Genomic DNA, 19,048 nt, shown 5'->3' on the forward strand with positions numbered 1-19,048 from the left:
ATATATATAAATCTTATGAGTATGTATAATGCATTTTGAGTGAAATAAAAAAATTTGCAGTTTGTTTTTCAATTATGGTGCTCATAGATTGGTGACATATGAAAGTTCTTTCAGTGGGGATAAAGTTTGCAAAATACTATCAGTTTAGATGAAAAAGTAATAAAAAACATTTGAGTGAAACTCATTCATCCTGAATATTAATTGAGTATTTGATTGTGGACTTCGTATACTTTTCAGCCTTTCTTGTTTTTATAGAAAGAAGGGGAAGAAGAAAACAGGAGAACAATAAGTGCTTTACTTAAAAGAAGTCCCATATAAAGAAAAAGACTTAGGAAAGCTTTGATTTTAAAATTATTTTTGTTCATATATACCTTCCAAGAGCTGTTCTATGTCAGAGGAAAGAATAAAAGAATAAAAAAATTTTTTTTCTATAAATAAATATAGCCCATTTCCATTTAAGGAAAAAATCCCCAGGACAAGAAAGCATCAATTCTGTAGACACCTGATTTATACCCTCAGAGGGTTTATAATCTAGAAACGTGAAGTAAAGGCACAAAAAATGTGCTTTTTTAGAAAGTTGTGTTGATTTTTTTTGCCTCCTTCAGTTGCCCTGGATTCATTTTGACATGCATTCATTTCCTTTTAGAAGAAGCAGAAACCAGTACAAATGATGTTTTTGAAATCTAAATTTAGGACGACGCACATACAAGATGTGTCTACCCAGGTCCTAGTTCTGCCTTATCTTGGAGGACAAATGGACATGGTCATTTTGCTTCCAGATGAGAACACAGATCTAAAAATGGTAAGAGAATGCGATATGCTACCTACTTCTGGAAAAATTTGGAAAAAAAACTTTGTTCAGAGCTGGAATCACTTCATTTGAATTTTAGGCTTTAATAATCCAATCCTTTAAAAGAATCATCTAGTGGTAGATCTATGACTGAAGGTTACAGGGTGTTATCTCTGTGTATATCACAAATAGGTGGAGTATGGTATTGGAGGAGCCCTTGTATTCAGGAATAGGTCCTGCCTGTGGAAGGTTATAGCAGCAGGATGCACCTGAGACTAGTTAATTTAGAATCTCTAATAACATATCAGGGTCTGGATTTACTACAGTGAAAGGGGATTGAGTTTCCTGATCTTGCTGAAGTGGGTAAGGAGAGTAGAATGGGAGCCAGATAAGCAGAGCTCCAGATGTGATTGGGAATCCCTGAGACTTAAGAGAGATTGTTGGGGACGGAAGTGTGAGTAAATAAATAGTTCAGCAACAAGCCCAGATTCTAGTGTTTGATTACTTCATTGGAGAACTATCATGTTAGCAGCTCAGAGAGATCAAGGACTGATTATCAATCTGGTCAAGATGAGCTCCTGTTATGACTAGGAACCAGCCCAGTTTTGGAAATCCATAGTACAAGTAAAACCCAGCATTCAGTCATGTTGAGTACAGCCTTACCAATTTAAATGCCATTGTTTTGCCTTTCCAGGAAAATTTAAGCCATTTTCCCCATGTGTAAAATGGAATAATCTCTGCTTGAAATAATTCAGTGTGTGATTGTGGGGACTGAAGAGAAAATAATCTGTGAAAGTATTTTGAAGGCTACAAAGTGCTAGGGAAGTTTAAGATTAGAAATTATTAATGAAAGGTGGAGTAGGAAAATGAAAGCTATTTTCTGAGGTAACTAGCATGGGGTATAGTTTAAGTGACAAGGTTGTAGGGTAGAGATTTGGTTAGGAAAGAGAGGCTGTATTTGAAGTCAGAGTCGAAGATCTCAGTTGGAATTTTAACTCAACAACCTGAGGGACCTGAAGTAACCTCAGTTTTCTCATCTGTTAAATAGTCATATATACTGGATTATCTGTAAGGCCCCTTTCAGCTCTGAATCTAAGGTCATCTGAAAGAAATTACAGAAAAGAGAAATTTCCCTCTCTGTCTGAATGTAGGTGTGTGTGTGTGTGTGTGTGTGTGTGTGTGTGTGTGTGTGTGACAGAGAGAGAGAGAGAGAGAGAGAGACAGACAGACAGACAGACAGAGACACAGAGAGATAGACAGACAGAGACATAGAGAGAGACAGACAGAGACAGAGAGGGAGATATACAGAGAGACAGACAGAGACAGAGAGGGAGAGAGAGACAGACAGAGACAGAGAGAGAGATATACAGAGAGAGAGACAGACAGAGACACAGAGAGACAGACAGACAGAGACAGAGAGAGACAGACAGAGACACAGAGAGAGAGACAGACAGAGACAGAGAGGGAGATATACAGAGAGAGAGACAGACAGAGACAGAGAGGGAGAGAGAGACAGACAGAGACAGAGAGAGACAGACAGAGAGATATACAGACAGAGAGAGACAGACAGACAGACAGAGACAGACAGACAGACAGACAGAGCCAGAGAGAGAAACAGAGAGACAGACAGACAGACAGACAGAGCCAGAGAGAGAAACAGAGAGACAGACAGACAGAGACAGAGAGGGATAAATAGACACAGAGAGAGAGAGAGACAGACAGAGACAGAGAGAGACAGACAGACAGACAGACAGAGCCAGAGAGAGAGAGAGAGACAGACAGACAGAGACAGACAGACAGAGACAGAGAGAGACAGACAGACAGACAGGCAGACAGACAGAGACAAGGAGCGAGAGAGAGAGAGAGAGAGAGAGAGAGAGAGAGAGAGAGAGAGAGAGAGACAAGGGGAGAGAGAAAGAGAGAGAGACAGAGAGAGAGAGAGAGAGAGAGAGAGACAGAGAGAGAGACAGAGAGAGAGAGACAGACAGACAGAGATAGAGAGAGAGAGAGAGACAGACAGACAGACAGAGACAGAGAGAGACAGACAGACAGGCAGACAGACAGAGAGAGACAAGGAGAGAGAGAGAAAGAGACAGAGACAGAAAGAGAGAGAAAGAGAGACAGAGACAGAGACAGAGACAGACAGGCAGAGACAAAGACAGAGACAGAGAGAGAGAGAGACAGAGACAGAGACAGAGACAGAGACAAACAGACAGAGACAGAGAGAGAGAGAATGAATGAGAATGAATACATGCCTTTGGCTTGATTCTGCATTTATCACTTTCCTAACTTTTCAAGTAGAATAGAAGCTTCCGGAGGCATGAACATTTTCCCTCAGGATACTTCATATCTAACACAGTAACCTCACACATACTAGGTAGTAAAGGAGTATTTATCTAAATAAATTAAATCCTTTGAGATTTACAATATACTTTGTTTTTTATTTCTAGTTGGAAGAAAGACTTACTCCTGAGAAACTAACAGATTGGTTAAAATCAGAGAGGATGGAGAGGACTGAGATGGCAGTTTTTCTTCCCAGATTTAAATTGGAGGAGAATTTAGACGTGGAAAACATTCTTCAAAAATTGGGCATGTCAGATGCCTTTGATATGTCCAAGGCTGACTTCTCTGGGATATCAGCTGGGAAGGACCTATTTCTATCCAAGGTTTTACACAAGGCTTATGTAGAAGTTAATGAAGAAGGCACAGAAGCAGCTGCTGCCACTGCAGTAAGGGCGAAGGGATCTTGTCTTGGTTCTTTTTTTGTGGTTGACCATCCTTTCCTTTTTCTTATTCGAGATAACAGCTCAAAATTTGGGGCAAAGTGGTCTCTCCATAAAGAAATCATTTATTGGGGGATGGGGGGAGATTTACTTTTCTTTTACAACATGTCTCTTATGGAAACGTTTTGTATAACTTCACATGTGCCTTCTTGCTAAGCCATGGGACCCCGCTGACAGGGAGTACAAAGACCATCTCAACCTCTGGTGCACAATAAGTTTTCTGCCACGTTGCGGAAACGCCCTTGTTGAGCAAGGAGCAGTGATTTGTGATCATAGGAACGAGTGTTGAGCCAGAGGGTCACAGCTACTTGCTCATGAGCAGGGATGCCTTGACAGGACCTCTCCCTGTGAGCAGCTGCTGAAGTGCTGGATGGTTCTCCTCCCACGGGCAGATACCAGCATAGGTAAAGCCCACGAGCTGCTTCTCTGAATGGTGTTTGGGGATTGCCTACTGTTCACTGCTGATCCCGCTTGCAGAAATGTCTATCAACAAGGCTGTACAGCATAATAAACTGAGCTCTTTTCACACTCTATGAGTCTCCTGCCTCATTCATCTTACCTCTGAGATTGAAGGGCTCATATGCTTTGAGCTCTTAAAGATGGCCACAATAGCTTTTCAATGGGTGGGAGCCGCTTTTTGAGGGAGGAAGGGAGAAAATGCAGAACTTGTTTTTAAAAATATATGTATTAAAAAATACTGTTTTACATGAAACTGAGGGAAAATAATAAAAGGAGAGAGATCATTTACTCTTGATGGAGTCTTTACCCTCATACTGTTTCCCTCACGTCCTTGTGGAAAATTCTCTACCTGGGATTCCCTGTGTATGCTTTTGTGATTTCTGCACATTGAGTGTTGTAATTTTCAAAGTGTGTCCCAGGTACTCTTTTTTGAGGGCATGCTTGTGTTCCCTAGTACATTTCATGATCAGTTTTTATTAATTATTAATAGAGTCCCTCCCTTTGCCCATCATTACACCTCAGTCCTCTGCCCACAGCCCAATTCCAGAAAGGTATTACATATATCAATTAATTTCTCCCCAAGCACAATGCTGAGCTCCTGACACCAACTTTCTACCCCATTTTCCCTCTGTCACCACATCCTCATTTTTGGTCCTGGGTACAAAAAGAAAATTAAATATTACTATCTGCTACTCCTTTATCAATAAGATAGACACCAAGTGCCATGCTTTTTCTCTTAGAGGAAGAGGTAGATTTTATAATGGAATGGTAAGAGTCTAGGGAACAGGATTCATGAAATAATGAAGGCGGTCTCTGGAAAAAAATCTTTTTGGAGCTCAACAATAAAATAAATCATACAATTGCCATCTTAGTGTAGATTCTCATCATCACTTGCAAAAATTATCCTCATTCCATTTCATCCTATATCCTGTTGCCAAAATAATTTTCCTTAAAAGTAGATGTGACCAAGTGACCTTTCTGTTTGGTATCAGTAAAAATTTTCAAGAGGCACAGGTTTCTGGATAAATTACAATCAATCAATTTTATCAGCCACTGCTAGCAGGTAGGTTAACAAAAAGGGCATATTTGAGACTTCCAGTTAAGATGGCGGAGAGGAGGCTCACAGCTGCATAAGCTCCACGCTTTCTCTCACTATCCATTTCATTACAAGCCTCTGAATCAACGCTTGACTGAAAAAAGCCCACAAATAGTTACCAAGAGAAGCCATCCTTGAGATCCGCCAAGAAAGGTCTGTCTTTACTGGAGGGCTGGGGCGGTTTTAGATCGGGCGCAGGCGGCGGGCAGCGGCAGTGAGGGCACAGGAGCAGACTGGAGAGGGGGTGGGGAGTGATCGCAGCCGTTTCTGCGGGGAGAGCTTCGCTACAGGTTTGGATACTTTACTCCAGCAGCAAGTCAGCAGCCCAGCAGAGAAGCTAAAAACACCGGGGCTGAAGAATACAACCCCAAACAGCTGGAGTCTCTCAGGACCTGGCCGCCCCCCCCCCCTTCCCCCCCCTCAGTGACTCAGCACGCTTTGGGATCTCAGAGCGCAGGCGCAGCACAGTCCTGCTAGTGCCTCACTGCTGCCCCTGCAGTCTGTAGAGGAAGCTCGATAACACACCCAGCCCCCCCCCCCCCCAAAAGAAAGACTCCAGTTTTTTCTGTTTTTCTTTGGTAGTTTGTCTCTGATTATTAGACAGAATGAGCAAGAAGCTGAAGAGGACTTTAACCCTTGACAGCTTCTATACAGATAGAGAGCAGACTCTAAATCCTGAGGAGACTAAAAACAGGCAGTCCCCAGGTGAATCCCCAAAGGAGGAGATCATCTGTTCCTCAGCACAGATGAACCTCATAGAAGTGATTAAAAAGGCTCTCACAAGGGAGCTAGAAGAAAAATGGGGAAAGCAGAGTGAGGCTTGGCAAAAGGAGAGGGAAGCTTGGGAAAAGGAGAGGGAGGCTTGGCAAAAGAGCCTGGAGAAAGTTAAAGAGAGAGTGGATAAAGAAGTAAAATCCTTGAAAAATAGGATTAGTGAACTGGAAACAGAAAACAGCTCTCTAAAAAACAAATTTGGCGAAATGGAAAAAAATTCCACAGAACAAAAGAACTCAATTGGACAATTAGAAAAAGATTTTAAAAAAGTGAGTGAAGAGAATACTTCACTGAAAATCAGAATTGAACAAGTGGAATTGAATGACTCGAGGAGACAAGAAGAATCAGTCAAGCAAATCCAAAAAAATCAAACAATGGAAAAGGATGTGAAATACCTTCTGGGGAAGACAACAGACCTGGAAAACAGATCCAGGAGAGACAATCTGAGAATCATTGGACTTCCAGAAAAGAATGATGAAAAAAAGAGCCTGGACACTGTCTTCCAGGAAATTATCAAAGAGAACTGCCCAGAAGTCATAGGAACAGAGGAAAAAATAAACATTGAAAGGATTCATCGATCACCCACTGAAAGGGATCCTAAAATCAAAACACCAAGGAATATAGTGGCCAAATGCCAGAACCCTCAGATGAAAGAAAAAATATTGCAAGCGGCTAGAAAAACCCAATTCAAGTATCAAGGAGCCACAATAAGGATCACCCAGGATCTGGCAGCATCCACATTAAAAGATCGAAGGGCCTGGAATATGATATTCCGAAAGGCTAAGGAACTTGGTATGCAACCAAAAATAACTTACCCAGCGAGAATGAGCATCTTTTTCCAGGGAAGAAGATGGACATTCAACGAAGTAAGCGAATTTCATCTATTTCTGATGAAAAAACCAGAACTTAACAAAAAGTTTGATCTACAAATATAGAACTCAAGAGAAATCTAAAAAGGTAAAGATTAATCTTGGGAACTATATTTTGACTATATAGATGTATAAAGAATACATGTATACCTTGTTCTAGAAATTGATGTGGAAAGGACATTGTACCAGAAAAAGGGTAAAGTGGGGGTAGTACATCTCATGAAGAGGCATAGGAAACCTATTATATCTGAGAGAAAGAATGGAGGGGGATGAATATAGTGGTTATCTTACTGCCTTCAGAATTGGCTTTAAGTGAAAAATCTTAAGACATATTCAATCTATGGTGAAACTTCTCCCATCTCATTGAAAAGTGAGAAGGGAAAAGTGGAAAGGGAAGGAATAAGCTAAGCGGAAGGGAATACGGGAACTGGGAGGGAAAGGGGTAAGATAGGGGGAGGAACTCTAAGGCGGGGGGAGGGATACTAAAAAGGGAGGGCTGTGAGAAGCAAGGGGTGCTCACAAGCTTAATACTTGGAAGGGGGGAAAGGGGAAAGAAGGGAGGAAAGCATAAACCGGGGTTAACAAGATGGCAAGTAATACAGAATTGGTCATTCTAACCATAAACGTGAACGGGGTAAACTCCCCCATAAAGAGGAAGCGGTTAGCAGAATGGATTAAAAGCCAGAATCCTACAATATGTTGTTTACAGGAAACACACCTGAAGCGGGGAGATACATGCAGGTTAAAGGTAAAAGGTTGGAGCAAAATCTACTATGCTTCAGGTGAAGTCAAAAAAGCAGGGGTAGCCATCCTGATCTCAGATCAAGCTAAAGCAAAAATTGACCTAATTAAAAGAGATAAGGAAGGACACTATATCTTGCTAAAGGGTAGCATGGATAATGAAGCACTATCTATATTAAACATATATGCACCAAGTGGGGTAGCATCTAAATTCTTAAAAGAGAAACTAAGAGAGCTGCAAGAAGAAATAGACAGTAAAACTATAATAGTGGGAGATCTTAACCTTGCACTCTCAGAATTAGATAAATCAAACCACAAAATAAATAAGAAAGAAGTCAAAGAGGTAAATAGAATACTAGAAAAGTTAGATATGATAGATCTCTGGAGAAAATGTAATGGAGACAGAAAGGAATACACTTTCTTTTCAGCAGTTCATGGAACCTATACAAAAATTGACCATATATTAGGACATAAAAACCTCAAACTCAAATGTAGTAAGGCAGAAATAGTAAATGCATCCTTTTCAGACCACGATGCAATGAAAATTACATTCAACAAAAAAGCAGGGGGAAGTAGACCAAAAAATAATTGGAAACTAAATAATCTCATACTAAAGAATGATTGGGTGAAACAGCAAATCATAGACATAATTAATAACTTCACCCAAGAAAACGATAATAATGAGACATCATACCAAAATGTATGGGATGCAGCCAAAGCGGTAATAAGGGGAAATTTCATATCTCTAGAGGCCTATTTGTATAAAATAGAGAAAGAGAAGGTCAATGAATTGGGTTTGCAATTAAAAATGCTAGAAAAGGAACAAATTAAAAACCCCCAGTCAAACACTAAACTTGAAATTCTAAAAGTAAAAGGTGAGATCAATAAAATTGAAAGTAAAAAAACTATTGAATTGATTAATAAAACTAAGAGTTGGTTCTATGAAAAAACCAACAAAATAGACAAACCCTTAGTAAATCTGATTAAAAAAAGGAAAGAGGAAAATCAAATTGTTAGTCTTAAAAATGAAAAGGGAGAACTCACCACTAACGAAGAGGAAATTAGAGCAATAATTAGGAGTTACTTTGCCCAACTTTATGCCAATAAATTCGACAATTTAAATGAAATAGAAAAATACCTCCAAAAATACAGCTTGCCCAAACTAACAGAGGAAGAAGTAAATATCCTAAACAGTCCCATCTCAGAAAAAGAAATAGAACAAACTATCAATCAACTCCCTAAGAAAAAATCCCCAGGACCAGATGGATTTACATGTGAATTCTACTAAACATTTAAAGAACAATTAACTCCAATGTTATATAAACTATTTGAAAAAATAGGGATTGAAGGAGTCCTACCAAACTCCTTTTATGACACAGATATGGTACTGATACCTAAACCAGGTAGGCTGAAAACAGAGAAAGAAAATTATAGACCAATCTCCCTAATGAATATTGATGCTAAAATCTTAAATAAAATATTAGCAAAAAGATTACAGAAAATTGTCACCAGGATAATACACTATGACCAAGTAGGATTTATACCAGGAATGCAGGGCTGGTTCAATATTAGGAAAACTATTATCATAATTGACTATATCAATAACCAAACAAACAAAAACCACATGATCATCTCAATAGATGCAGAAAAAGCATTTGATAAAATCCAACATCCATTCCTAATAAAAACACTCGAGAGCATAGGAATAAATGGACTTTTCCTTAAAATAGTCAGGAGCATATATTTAAAACCATCAGTAAGCATCATATGCAATGGGGAAAAACTGGAACCTTTCCCAGTAAGATCTGGAGTGAAGCAAGGTTGCCCACTATCACCATTATTATTTAATATCGTATTAGAAACACTAGCCTCGGCAATAAGAGTCGAGAAAGATATAAAAGGAATTAGAGTAGGCAATGAGGAAACCAAACTATCACTCTTTGCAGATGATATGATGGTATACCTAGAGAACCCCAGAGATTCTACCAAAAAGCTATTGGAAATAATTCATAATTTTAGCAAAGTAGCTGGCTACAAAATAAATCCCCATAAATCCTCAGCATTTTTATACATCACCAACAAAACCCAACAGCAAGAGATACAAAGAGAAATTCCATTCAGAATAACTGTTGATACCATAAAATATTTGGGAATCTATCTACCAAAGGAAAGTCAGGAATTATATGAGCAAAATTATAAAAAAGTCTCCACACAAATAAAGTCAGACTTAAATAATTGGAAAAATATTAAGTGCTCTTGGATCGGCCGAGCGAACATAATAAAGATGACAATACTCCCTAAACTAATCTATTTATTTAGTGCTATACCAATCAGACTTCCAAGAAAATATTTTATTGATCTAGAAAAAATAACAACAAAATTCATATGGAACAATAAAAAGTCGAGAATCTCAAGGGAATTAATGAAAAAAAAAATCAAATGAAGGTGGCCTAGCTGTACCTGATCTAAAATTATATTATAAAGCAGCAGTCACCAAAACCATTTGGTATTGGCTAAGAAATAGATTAGTGGATCAGTGGAAAAGGCTAGGCTCACAAGACAGAATAGTCAATTATAGCAATCTAGTGTTTGACAAACCCAAAGCCCCTAACTTCTGGGAAAAGAATTCATTATTTGATAAAAACTGCTGGGATAATTGGAAATTAGTATGGCAGAAATTAGGCATGGACCCACACTTAACACCATATACCAAGATAAGATCAAATTGGGTCTATGACCTAGGCATAAAGAACGAGATTATAAATAAATTAGAGGAACATAGAATAGTTTATATCTCAGACTTGTGGAGGAGAAAGAAATTTGTGACCAAAGATGAACTAGAGACCATTACTGATCACAGAATAGAAAATTTCGATTACATCAAATTAAAAAGCCTTTGTACAAATAAAACTACTGCAAACAAGATTAGAAGGGAAGCAACAAACTGGGAAAACATTTTCACAGTTAAAGGTTCTGATAAAGGCCTCATTTCCAAAATATATAGAGAACTGACTCAAATTTATAAGAAATCAAGCCATTCTCCAATTGATAAATGGTCAAAGGATATGAACAGACAATTTTCAGAGGATGAAATTGAAACTATTACCACTCATATGAAAGAGTGTTCCAAATCATTATTGATCAGAGAAATGCAAATTAAGACAACTCTGAGATACCACTACACACCTGTCAGATTGGCTAAGATGACAGGAAAAAATAATGATGAATGTTGGAGGGGATGCAGGAAAACTGGGACACTAATGCATTGTTGGTGGAGTTGTGAACGAATCCAACCATTCTGGAGAGCAATCTGGAATTATGCCCAAAAAATTATCAAATTGTGCATACCCTTTGATCCAGCAGTGTTTCTATTGGGCTTATATCCTAAAGAAATACTAAAGAAGGGAAAGGGACCTGTATGTGCCAAAATGTTTGTAGCAGCCCTGTTTGTAGTGGCTAGAAACTGGAAAATGAATGGATGCCCATCAATTGGAGCATGGCTGGGTAAATTGTGGTATATGAATGTTATGGAATATTATTGTTCTGTAAGAAATGACCAGCAGGATGAATATAGAGAGGACTGGCGAGACTTACATGAGCTGATGCTAAGTGAAATGAGCAGAACCAGGAGATCATTATACACTTCGACAACGATATTGTATGAGGACATATTTTGATGGAAGTGGATTTCTTTGACAAAGAGACCTGAGTTTCAATTGATAAATGACGGACAAAAGCAGCTACACCCAAAGAAAGAACACTGGGAAACGACTGTAAACTATCTGCATTTTTGTTTTTCTTCCCGGATTATTTATACCTTCTGAATCCAATTCTCCCTACGCAACAAGAGAACTGTTTGGTTCTGCAAACATATATTGTATCTAGGATATACTGCAACATATCCAACATATAAAGGACTGCTTGCCATCTAGGGGAGGGGGTGGAGGGAGGGAGGGGAAAAAAAAATCGGAACAGAAACGAGTGTCAATTTAATGTAATTATTAAATAAAAAATTAAAAAAAAAAAACAAAAAACAAAAAGGGCATATTTATCCTCTCAACGGAAAAGTGATCTAATCTTTGAAACCTTCAATATTTCTAAAGATGGATATCAAATCTCGTTAATAAGTAATGAGACAAAGGAATATAATGAAAGAGATATCTTCTTCTAAGGAAGGGCTGGGAGACATGACTGATCATTCTGTTTTGCTCATATCGAATTACTGTAGCTATATCACTGGTCTGACAAAAGGGAAAACCCACATTTTTTCCAGAACCCTCTGAATAAAACAGAATTGGCTGGAATTCATTAATTCACCTAAACTAAGCTTTTTTTTTTTTTTATCTTTTGACCAATTCTGAATTTTTCCTCTCTCAGCTTCAAATGAATAGTTCAAAGGAACTGATTTCTGAATGACAAAGTCAAAAAATGGGAGAACCTTGCTTCTAATTAAATAATTACTTATTAGATTATGATTTTTTCTTTCATACTCAATGAACTCCACTGGTTTTCTACTGTCTCTACGTGTAAATACAAACTCCTCTCTAGCTTTTAAAACCCTTCATATACATTTCCAACCATTTTCTAGAGTCTTTGGACATTGTTCTCCGCAGAACTGTGATTCAGATTCTGTTCCTTCATACCTTTTTATCAATCATAACATGTATCTAGATTGCAATATTTCTTTACCCCTGCCTCATAGGTTCCCTTTCTTCTTTTAAGGTACAGCTTATACACCAACCTCTTTCACAACCATTTCTTGATTTCCCCCCCAATTGAGAGTGTTCTCTCTCCTAAATTATATTGTATAATTATTTTGTTAATTGTGTTTTAGTTCTTGCCATAATAGCTTTATTAATGTCATTGTATCCTTTATATAACTTAAAATAAGCACAGTAAGATTTTCTTAAGTTTTTCAATGAAATGACTTGAAACAGTTTAGAATTATACAATATAGCATTTATAATGGAGCAACATAAATAAGTTTTAGTGCATATATTTTCAGAATATACTGTAGTTTAATACCATATTACAAATACTTCACCAAAATAATTCAGCCATTCTGAGAGCAATTTGAAACTATGCTCAAAGGGCTATAAAACTGTGCAAACCTTTGATCCAGTGGTGAAACTACTAAGTCTGCATCCCCATGACCAAAAAGGTCTTTTTATAGGGGCAAGGAATTGGAAATTGAAAGGATACCCATTGAATGACAATGGCTGAATAAGTGATAGTAGATAAATATTAATGAAATATTATTGTTCTATAAAAACGGATTAGCAGGATGATTTCAGAAAGACCTGGAGAGATTTACATGAACTGATGCTGAGTGAAGAGAACAGAAACAGGAGAACATTGTATAGAATAACAGCAAAATTACATCATAATTTAGTAGACCTAAATCTTCTCAGCAATACAGTCATCCAAGACAATTTCAATGGATTGGGATGGAGAATGCCATCTTCATCAGAGAGAATACAATAGAGAGTGAATGCAGGTTGAAGCATACTATTTTCACTTTTTTTTTCTCATGGCTTTTCTTTTACATGACTAACATAGAAATACTTTTAAAACATTAGTTGTTGTATACAGGTTATTTGCTTTTTTGGAAATGTAGGAAAAGAGGAAAAAACTGGAACTCAAAATCATACCAAAATGAATGTTGAAAACTCATTACCTATACATGTAAAAATAAAATATTATCGAGAAAAAACTCAAGCCTTTCACAGAACATCAGTTATTAACACAAATAGTACTTTTTGTTCAATTGAATTAAGTGAACAAACCAAATCCTTGCTAATGGCATCTTCCTGGGTTATTGAGGCTCAGATAAGTGGTCAGATCTCAGGGATGCCATCTATTTAGGTCTGCCCCTTGAATTTCATCTGCAGGTAATTGCTTTTGCCTTCTTTAAAACATTTTTGTTCCTCTTCAGTCTCTACCACCAGTTGAGATTCAGGGATTATTGTCCTGTCTTTGCTCCAGGACACCTAAGTGAAGCAATCATTGACAGCATGGTATCTTTCTTGGGAATGCATGGGGAAAGAATCAGCAACCACCAAGCTTTTGATCTCCATGGGCTTATTGCTCATGAAGCTTATGAATTAAGAAGATGAATGGAATTTCACTAAAATTAGATATATTTGTCTGTAGAGAATAATAAATGTTAGTAAAAAGGAATATGCCTTTTTCTCACCTTTATATGGCATGTGTATAAAAATTGACTTATGTATTGGGGCATTAGATTAAATTCCCTAACACACAATTGTATCATTTCACTTCTTTGCTCAAAATGATCCTCTCCTTCCTTATTGCCTAAACAATCTGCTTCTAACTTCCCTTTATTTCCTTTCTTCTTGTTGTACATGTGCTTCAATTGTGTCTGACTCTTTGTGACCCCATGTGGGATTTTCTCAGCAAAGATATTGGACATTTCCTTCCTCAGATCATTTTATAGATGAACAAACTGAGGCAAACAAGGTTAGGTGACTTGCCCAGAATCACAGAGCTGGTTTCTAAGTCCAGATATGAGCTCAGAAAGATGAGTTTTCCTGACTCTGGGACCAGAACTCTATCCAGAGCACCACCTAGCTGCCTTCTTTATTACCTAATCAATCACTATTTTTTATATCAGGGCTTCTTAAACTTTTTCCACTTGAGACTCTTAATAAGACATGTAAAATCATGCAAAACATATTTCCATAATGGCCATAGAAAGGAACAAAGGAAGGAAGGAAGGAAGAAAAAAAGAAAGAAAGGAAAAAAGAAAGAGAGAGAGAGAGAGAAAGAGAGAGAGAGAGAGAGACTGAGAAAGAGAGAAATACTACAATTTGCACTCAGAATTCATCAGTTCTTTCTGTGGAGGGGGATACTGCAGGGACCATGGAGGTTGAGAGATCACAGCAGTTGTTGGGGGGTGGAGGGCAGCAACTGGTAGCATCTAGAATTGGTATAATGAGGGGAGAGTATATCACTTGACTCTCTCACCTGGACATCTGTTTCCATGCTCTGTAACAGCCCTGGGGGAGGAAGAGAGGGAGGGAGCTATGGGTTGACCTGAGTAGTTGAGAGCAAAGAGGAAGGGAAGTCAGTGAGGGGATTGCAAGGAAAACAGGGAGAGGACCGACTGAAGCAGAGTAGTCTGTAGGTTTATTGCCTTAGATATCATCTTCCTCCCTGCTCTGCAGAGTAGCTCTAGATGGCCACCCATTTGGTCTATACTTGGTGACTATCAAGCGAGCTTGGCAGGGAGCCAGGAGGTTTGGTTACTTTGAGGTTTTCATTTATTTTGTTTAGTTCTGGCTTTAGTTACATTGAACTGGATATTATTTTACTTTGGAAGCTCTTTTTGGTTTTATGTGATTTTCAAGAGTAAGAGGTATAACTTTTAGGGACTTTTAAATATTAGGCCAGAACTTTTGAAAAAATAGACCTTCTAAAGTTCTTCTTCCCACCTGCCTTCTGTCACTTCCATAGAGCTGTACTTTAGTGTGGCCCAAAGTACATTGGAACTGTTTAGTGTTATATTCCATGAACCCGGCACATCATAGGACTGCCTGTAGATGGATGAGGAATCATATTTTGTTTGTTTGGACATAGGGGACAAAACTAGAAGCAACAAGTCTTAAAGTTGTGGAATTGTAATTCTCAGTTTCAAATAATTTTCAAATTAAAAAAAATAGTCTTGGAAAGGGAAGGGGAGAATTGAATAAATCTCTCTTTTATAATTTTGAAAGAAAGGAAATTAGTATAATCACACATACACACATACAAAAATGGACTGCCTTAGAATATGTACATATCTACACACATACATACATATCATCTACTATGTGCCTAGCAGTCTACAATATTCTAATAGGATAGTCTTGTTGACTCCAAGCCCACTACATGTATCTTACAAGTCCAGTTTTCTGGAGATCTTTATTCAGTGGCTTTCTGAACATTTATTTGAGATATTATAGAGGATTACCTTGGGGACTTCTCCTGCCCTGGTGCTGTTTAATATTCTTATTAATTCCTTGTATAAAAGCAGATAACATGTCCCAACATTTTCATGACTCTGTGACTTTAGATAATAGAAATAAAATCTCCAAAGAATGTGTCATGTTTTACTGATTGGCCAAATCTAGAAGCATGAAATGAAAGAATATTAAATGTAAAATATTGCACTTGAGTTTTTCCTTTTTTCACATTATTATTTAGAATTTATTTTAAACTAAATACAAAATAAGAAAAAATACAATAGAAAAAAAAAGAAATGGAAAAACTTAAAATAAACAAATTAAAATCCAAAATATTTTCATGTTCCCATTCGAACAACAGAGAGAATTCAAAATAGATAACAACAAATTTCTATTTCAAGAAAGCATATATAATACTAGTAGAGATTATATATTCATGACTGTCCATTTTTTTGGCTCCGTTATAAATTAAGGCAAGAAAGTAAGGCCATAGCCTATTCTTTTATAGAAAAGTAGACATATAGAGGGTCTAAGTTTTTCTTTTGTGACTTGAAGGTTATTTTCACATAAATAAATATAAACAACTTCCATAATTGAAATAATTTGAAGATTTTATTATTAGAAAATACATTGAAGAGAGGTGGAGACAAGACGGTCGAGAATAGACAGGAAATTGCCTGAATTCTCCCCATTTGCCCTCAGAATCAATGCTAGATCGAGCCTCTGAATGGACTTTGGAATGGCAGAACCCACAAATATTCAGAGTGAAATAATTTTCTAGCTTAGTATATATTGTGAGGACTTCAAGAAACATCTGTCTCAATCAGACAAGGGGAATGTGGCCCAGCAGTGGGCTGGCAAGGGGAGGCCTGGCTCAGGGAAGCCAAGTGAGAATCTAGAAGGAGACTCTCAGTTAAGCACTGCAGGTTACCCTGCTCTGGATCAGAAGGCAAGTGGATCAGCGACCAACTATGAGACCTCCAAAGCAAGGCAATTGTGAGCCTTTGGACCCTAGCATAACAGCTGAGCCTAGGCTAGGCCCACTCAGGACAGTGGGAAAGCCTGCAGCACCACCAGCACAGTCAGTGAGAGGCCCCTGTCTCTCTGCAGAGGAAGATGGGGACAATCCCCCCTGTGTCTCAGGAACAGAGCTCAACTTTTAAAAGTGAGCAAAAAACACCAAAATAAAACAAACACAAAAGAGCTAAGAACATAGAGAAGTGCTATGGAGACAGGATCAGAAAACACACCTCTTGCTGAAGAAGACAGCTATAGCAAAATGTTCACATGTGAAGCCTCAGAGTGGAATATGAACCATTCTCAAGCTCAAAGATTATCATGGAAGAACACCAAAAGAATCTTAAAAGAGAGATAGAAGGAAAATGGGGAAAAGAAATGAGAGCTATATAGGAAAGATTTTTTGGGGGGAAGTCAATAGCTTGGGAAAAAAAGTGCAGAAATTGACGGAAGAAAACAACATCTTAGAAATCAATTTGGCAAAATAGAAAAAAAATCATATATATAATGTATATATATGAAAACAACTTCTTAAAAAATAAATTTAGCAAAATGGAAAAAAAACCAACATCATGGTGAAGTAGGTGAAAAACACAGTGAACAAACAACTCATTAAAAGTACAATTGGCCAAAAGGAAAAGGAGGTTTAAAAAGAAAAGCTAACCAAAGAAAATAATTCACTAAAAATTAGAATTGGATAACTGGAAGTGAATGACTCAAGGAGACTCAAAAATCAGCCAAACAAAATTTTTAAAAATGTAAAAAAGAAAAAATATAAAATACCTGATTGGAAAATGTAATGGGGTGAGGCTCAAGTTGATGCACTGAGGTCCCAAGCATGTGAGGCTAAATAGTAATTGGGACTTCCAGGTCCCATTTTTGATGGTAATTCAAAGGCAACTAGCCTTTTAACTATGTTGGTAATACTCCTTTATTCCAAGAAGCCCAGGCATCTCATTATAAATATCATCAGGCTGCTTGAGCTTTACGTTTACAATTTGGGATAACAAAAGAGGAAGCTAAGAGCATAGTAAAAAGCTGTACAGCTTGCCTTCCTTTCCACGCTCCTACACTGACACGAGGGAAGAACCCTCGTGGTTTGAGACCCAATATAATCTGGCAAATGGATGTGACCCATTATAAATCTTTTGGTCATCTGTCTTTTATCCATGTTGTGGTAGACACCTTTTCAGGATTCACTTTGCCATACCAGCAGCAAAAGAGACAGCCTGAGCGGTCACTGAATTCTTCACACAAGCATTTGCCATTATGGGTGTGCCACAAGCAATAAAAACAGACAATGGTCCTGCATATACTTCCAAACATTTTGCACACTTTTGTGCACAGTATAAGATTTTACACACCACTGGCATACCCTTTAATCCTCAAGGACAGGCAATAATAGAGAGGAGAAACAGAGACATTAAGACGCTGCTCCAAAAACAAAACAAAGAGGGAGCCACAGTTAACCCTAGAGAACTACTAAATCTAACCCTTAATACTATTAACTTCTTGATTTTTGACAAAGATGCACTGCGTCCGGCAGACAGGTTTTATAACCCACCAGAAGGGCAGTGTCCAGTGCGAGCAGCTTCACTATCTTTAGATAATCACCAGGTGATATGGAGAGACCCAGAAAGTGGTGAATGGAAGGGACCAGATAGGCTAACTGCTTGGGGGAGAGGGTTTGCTTGTATTTCTACAGGAGGAGAAGAAATCAGATGGGTGCCAGTGAGCTGTATTCGCCTTGTCCATTGCAGAGAGACGGGGTAGACCCTTGAAACGAAGGAGAAGACACAAGAAATATCGGGTAGTTCTGTTGCTGATTGTGCTCACCATTGAAAGAGAATAGCAGCTATGGAGTTTGACTCATGGACATAGAAAATTGTTGGATTTCAAAACCCTCAGGAATCGCTGGATTCTCTGAGACATAAGATTGCTATAGGACTTGAAAACCTTCAGGAATCGTTGGATTCTTTGAGACATAAGACTTGAAAGCCCTCAGGAATCATTGGATTTTCTGAGAAATGATAAGACTGTTACAGGACTTCAAAAACTGCTGGAATCATTGGATTCTCTAACACATAAAAAGACTTGCAGGACTTCAAAAACTTGGGGGGAATCATTGGATTCCCTGATGTGTGAAGCACATAGATTAGTTTTGGACTATCTCTTGGCTGCTGAAGAAGGTGTATGTGTGACTGCTGTTTACATACTCTCTTTCTAGGACTTCTGGCAATCTTTTACAACACCATGTTGATTTATATTGTTTGTTATACCATTACTTATGTGTACAATTCATGTTTGTTACACCACATCAAGCCTGCACTGACTGTGGGGAGAGTCATCACTAATAGTCTCTGCGTTATTGCTATGTGCTTGTGTAATACCCCCCATGCTGATGGGTTTGTATATACCTGTTTCTAATAAGACCCTTCAGCCCAGAAACCCGCTAGCAACCCCCACTTTCCTTTAGTGTTTTTTATCTCCCTTCCTGAGATGTCAGGGAAGGCGTGATCATCTCCTTTTTAGTGCTTTCACCTCCTTTCCTGAGA

General features: G+C 38.1%; 1 pseudogene; it reads left to right on the forward strand.

Annotated features, from left to right (window-relative positions):
* LOC127543698 (serpin B6-like) overlaps positions 1 to 3,722 on the forward strand; it is a 28,625-nt pseudogene extending 24,903 nt beyond the window's left edge.
* The last annotated feature ends 15,326 nt before the right edge of the window (positions 3,723 to 19,048 follow it).

This window comes from Antechinus flavipes, chromosome 1 (genome assembly GCF_016432865.1).
Source record: "Antechinus flavipes isolate AdamAnt ecotype Samford, QLD, Australia chromosome 1, AdamAnt_v2, whole genome shotgun sequence".
NCBI classification, from domain to species: domain Eukaryota; kingdom Metazoa; phylum Chordata; class Mammalia; order Dasyuromorphia; family Dasyuridae; genus Antechinus; species Antechinus flavipes.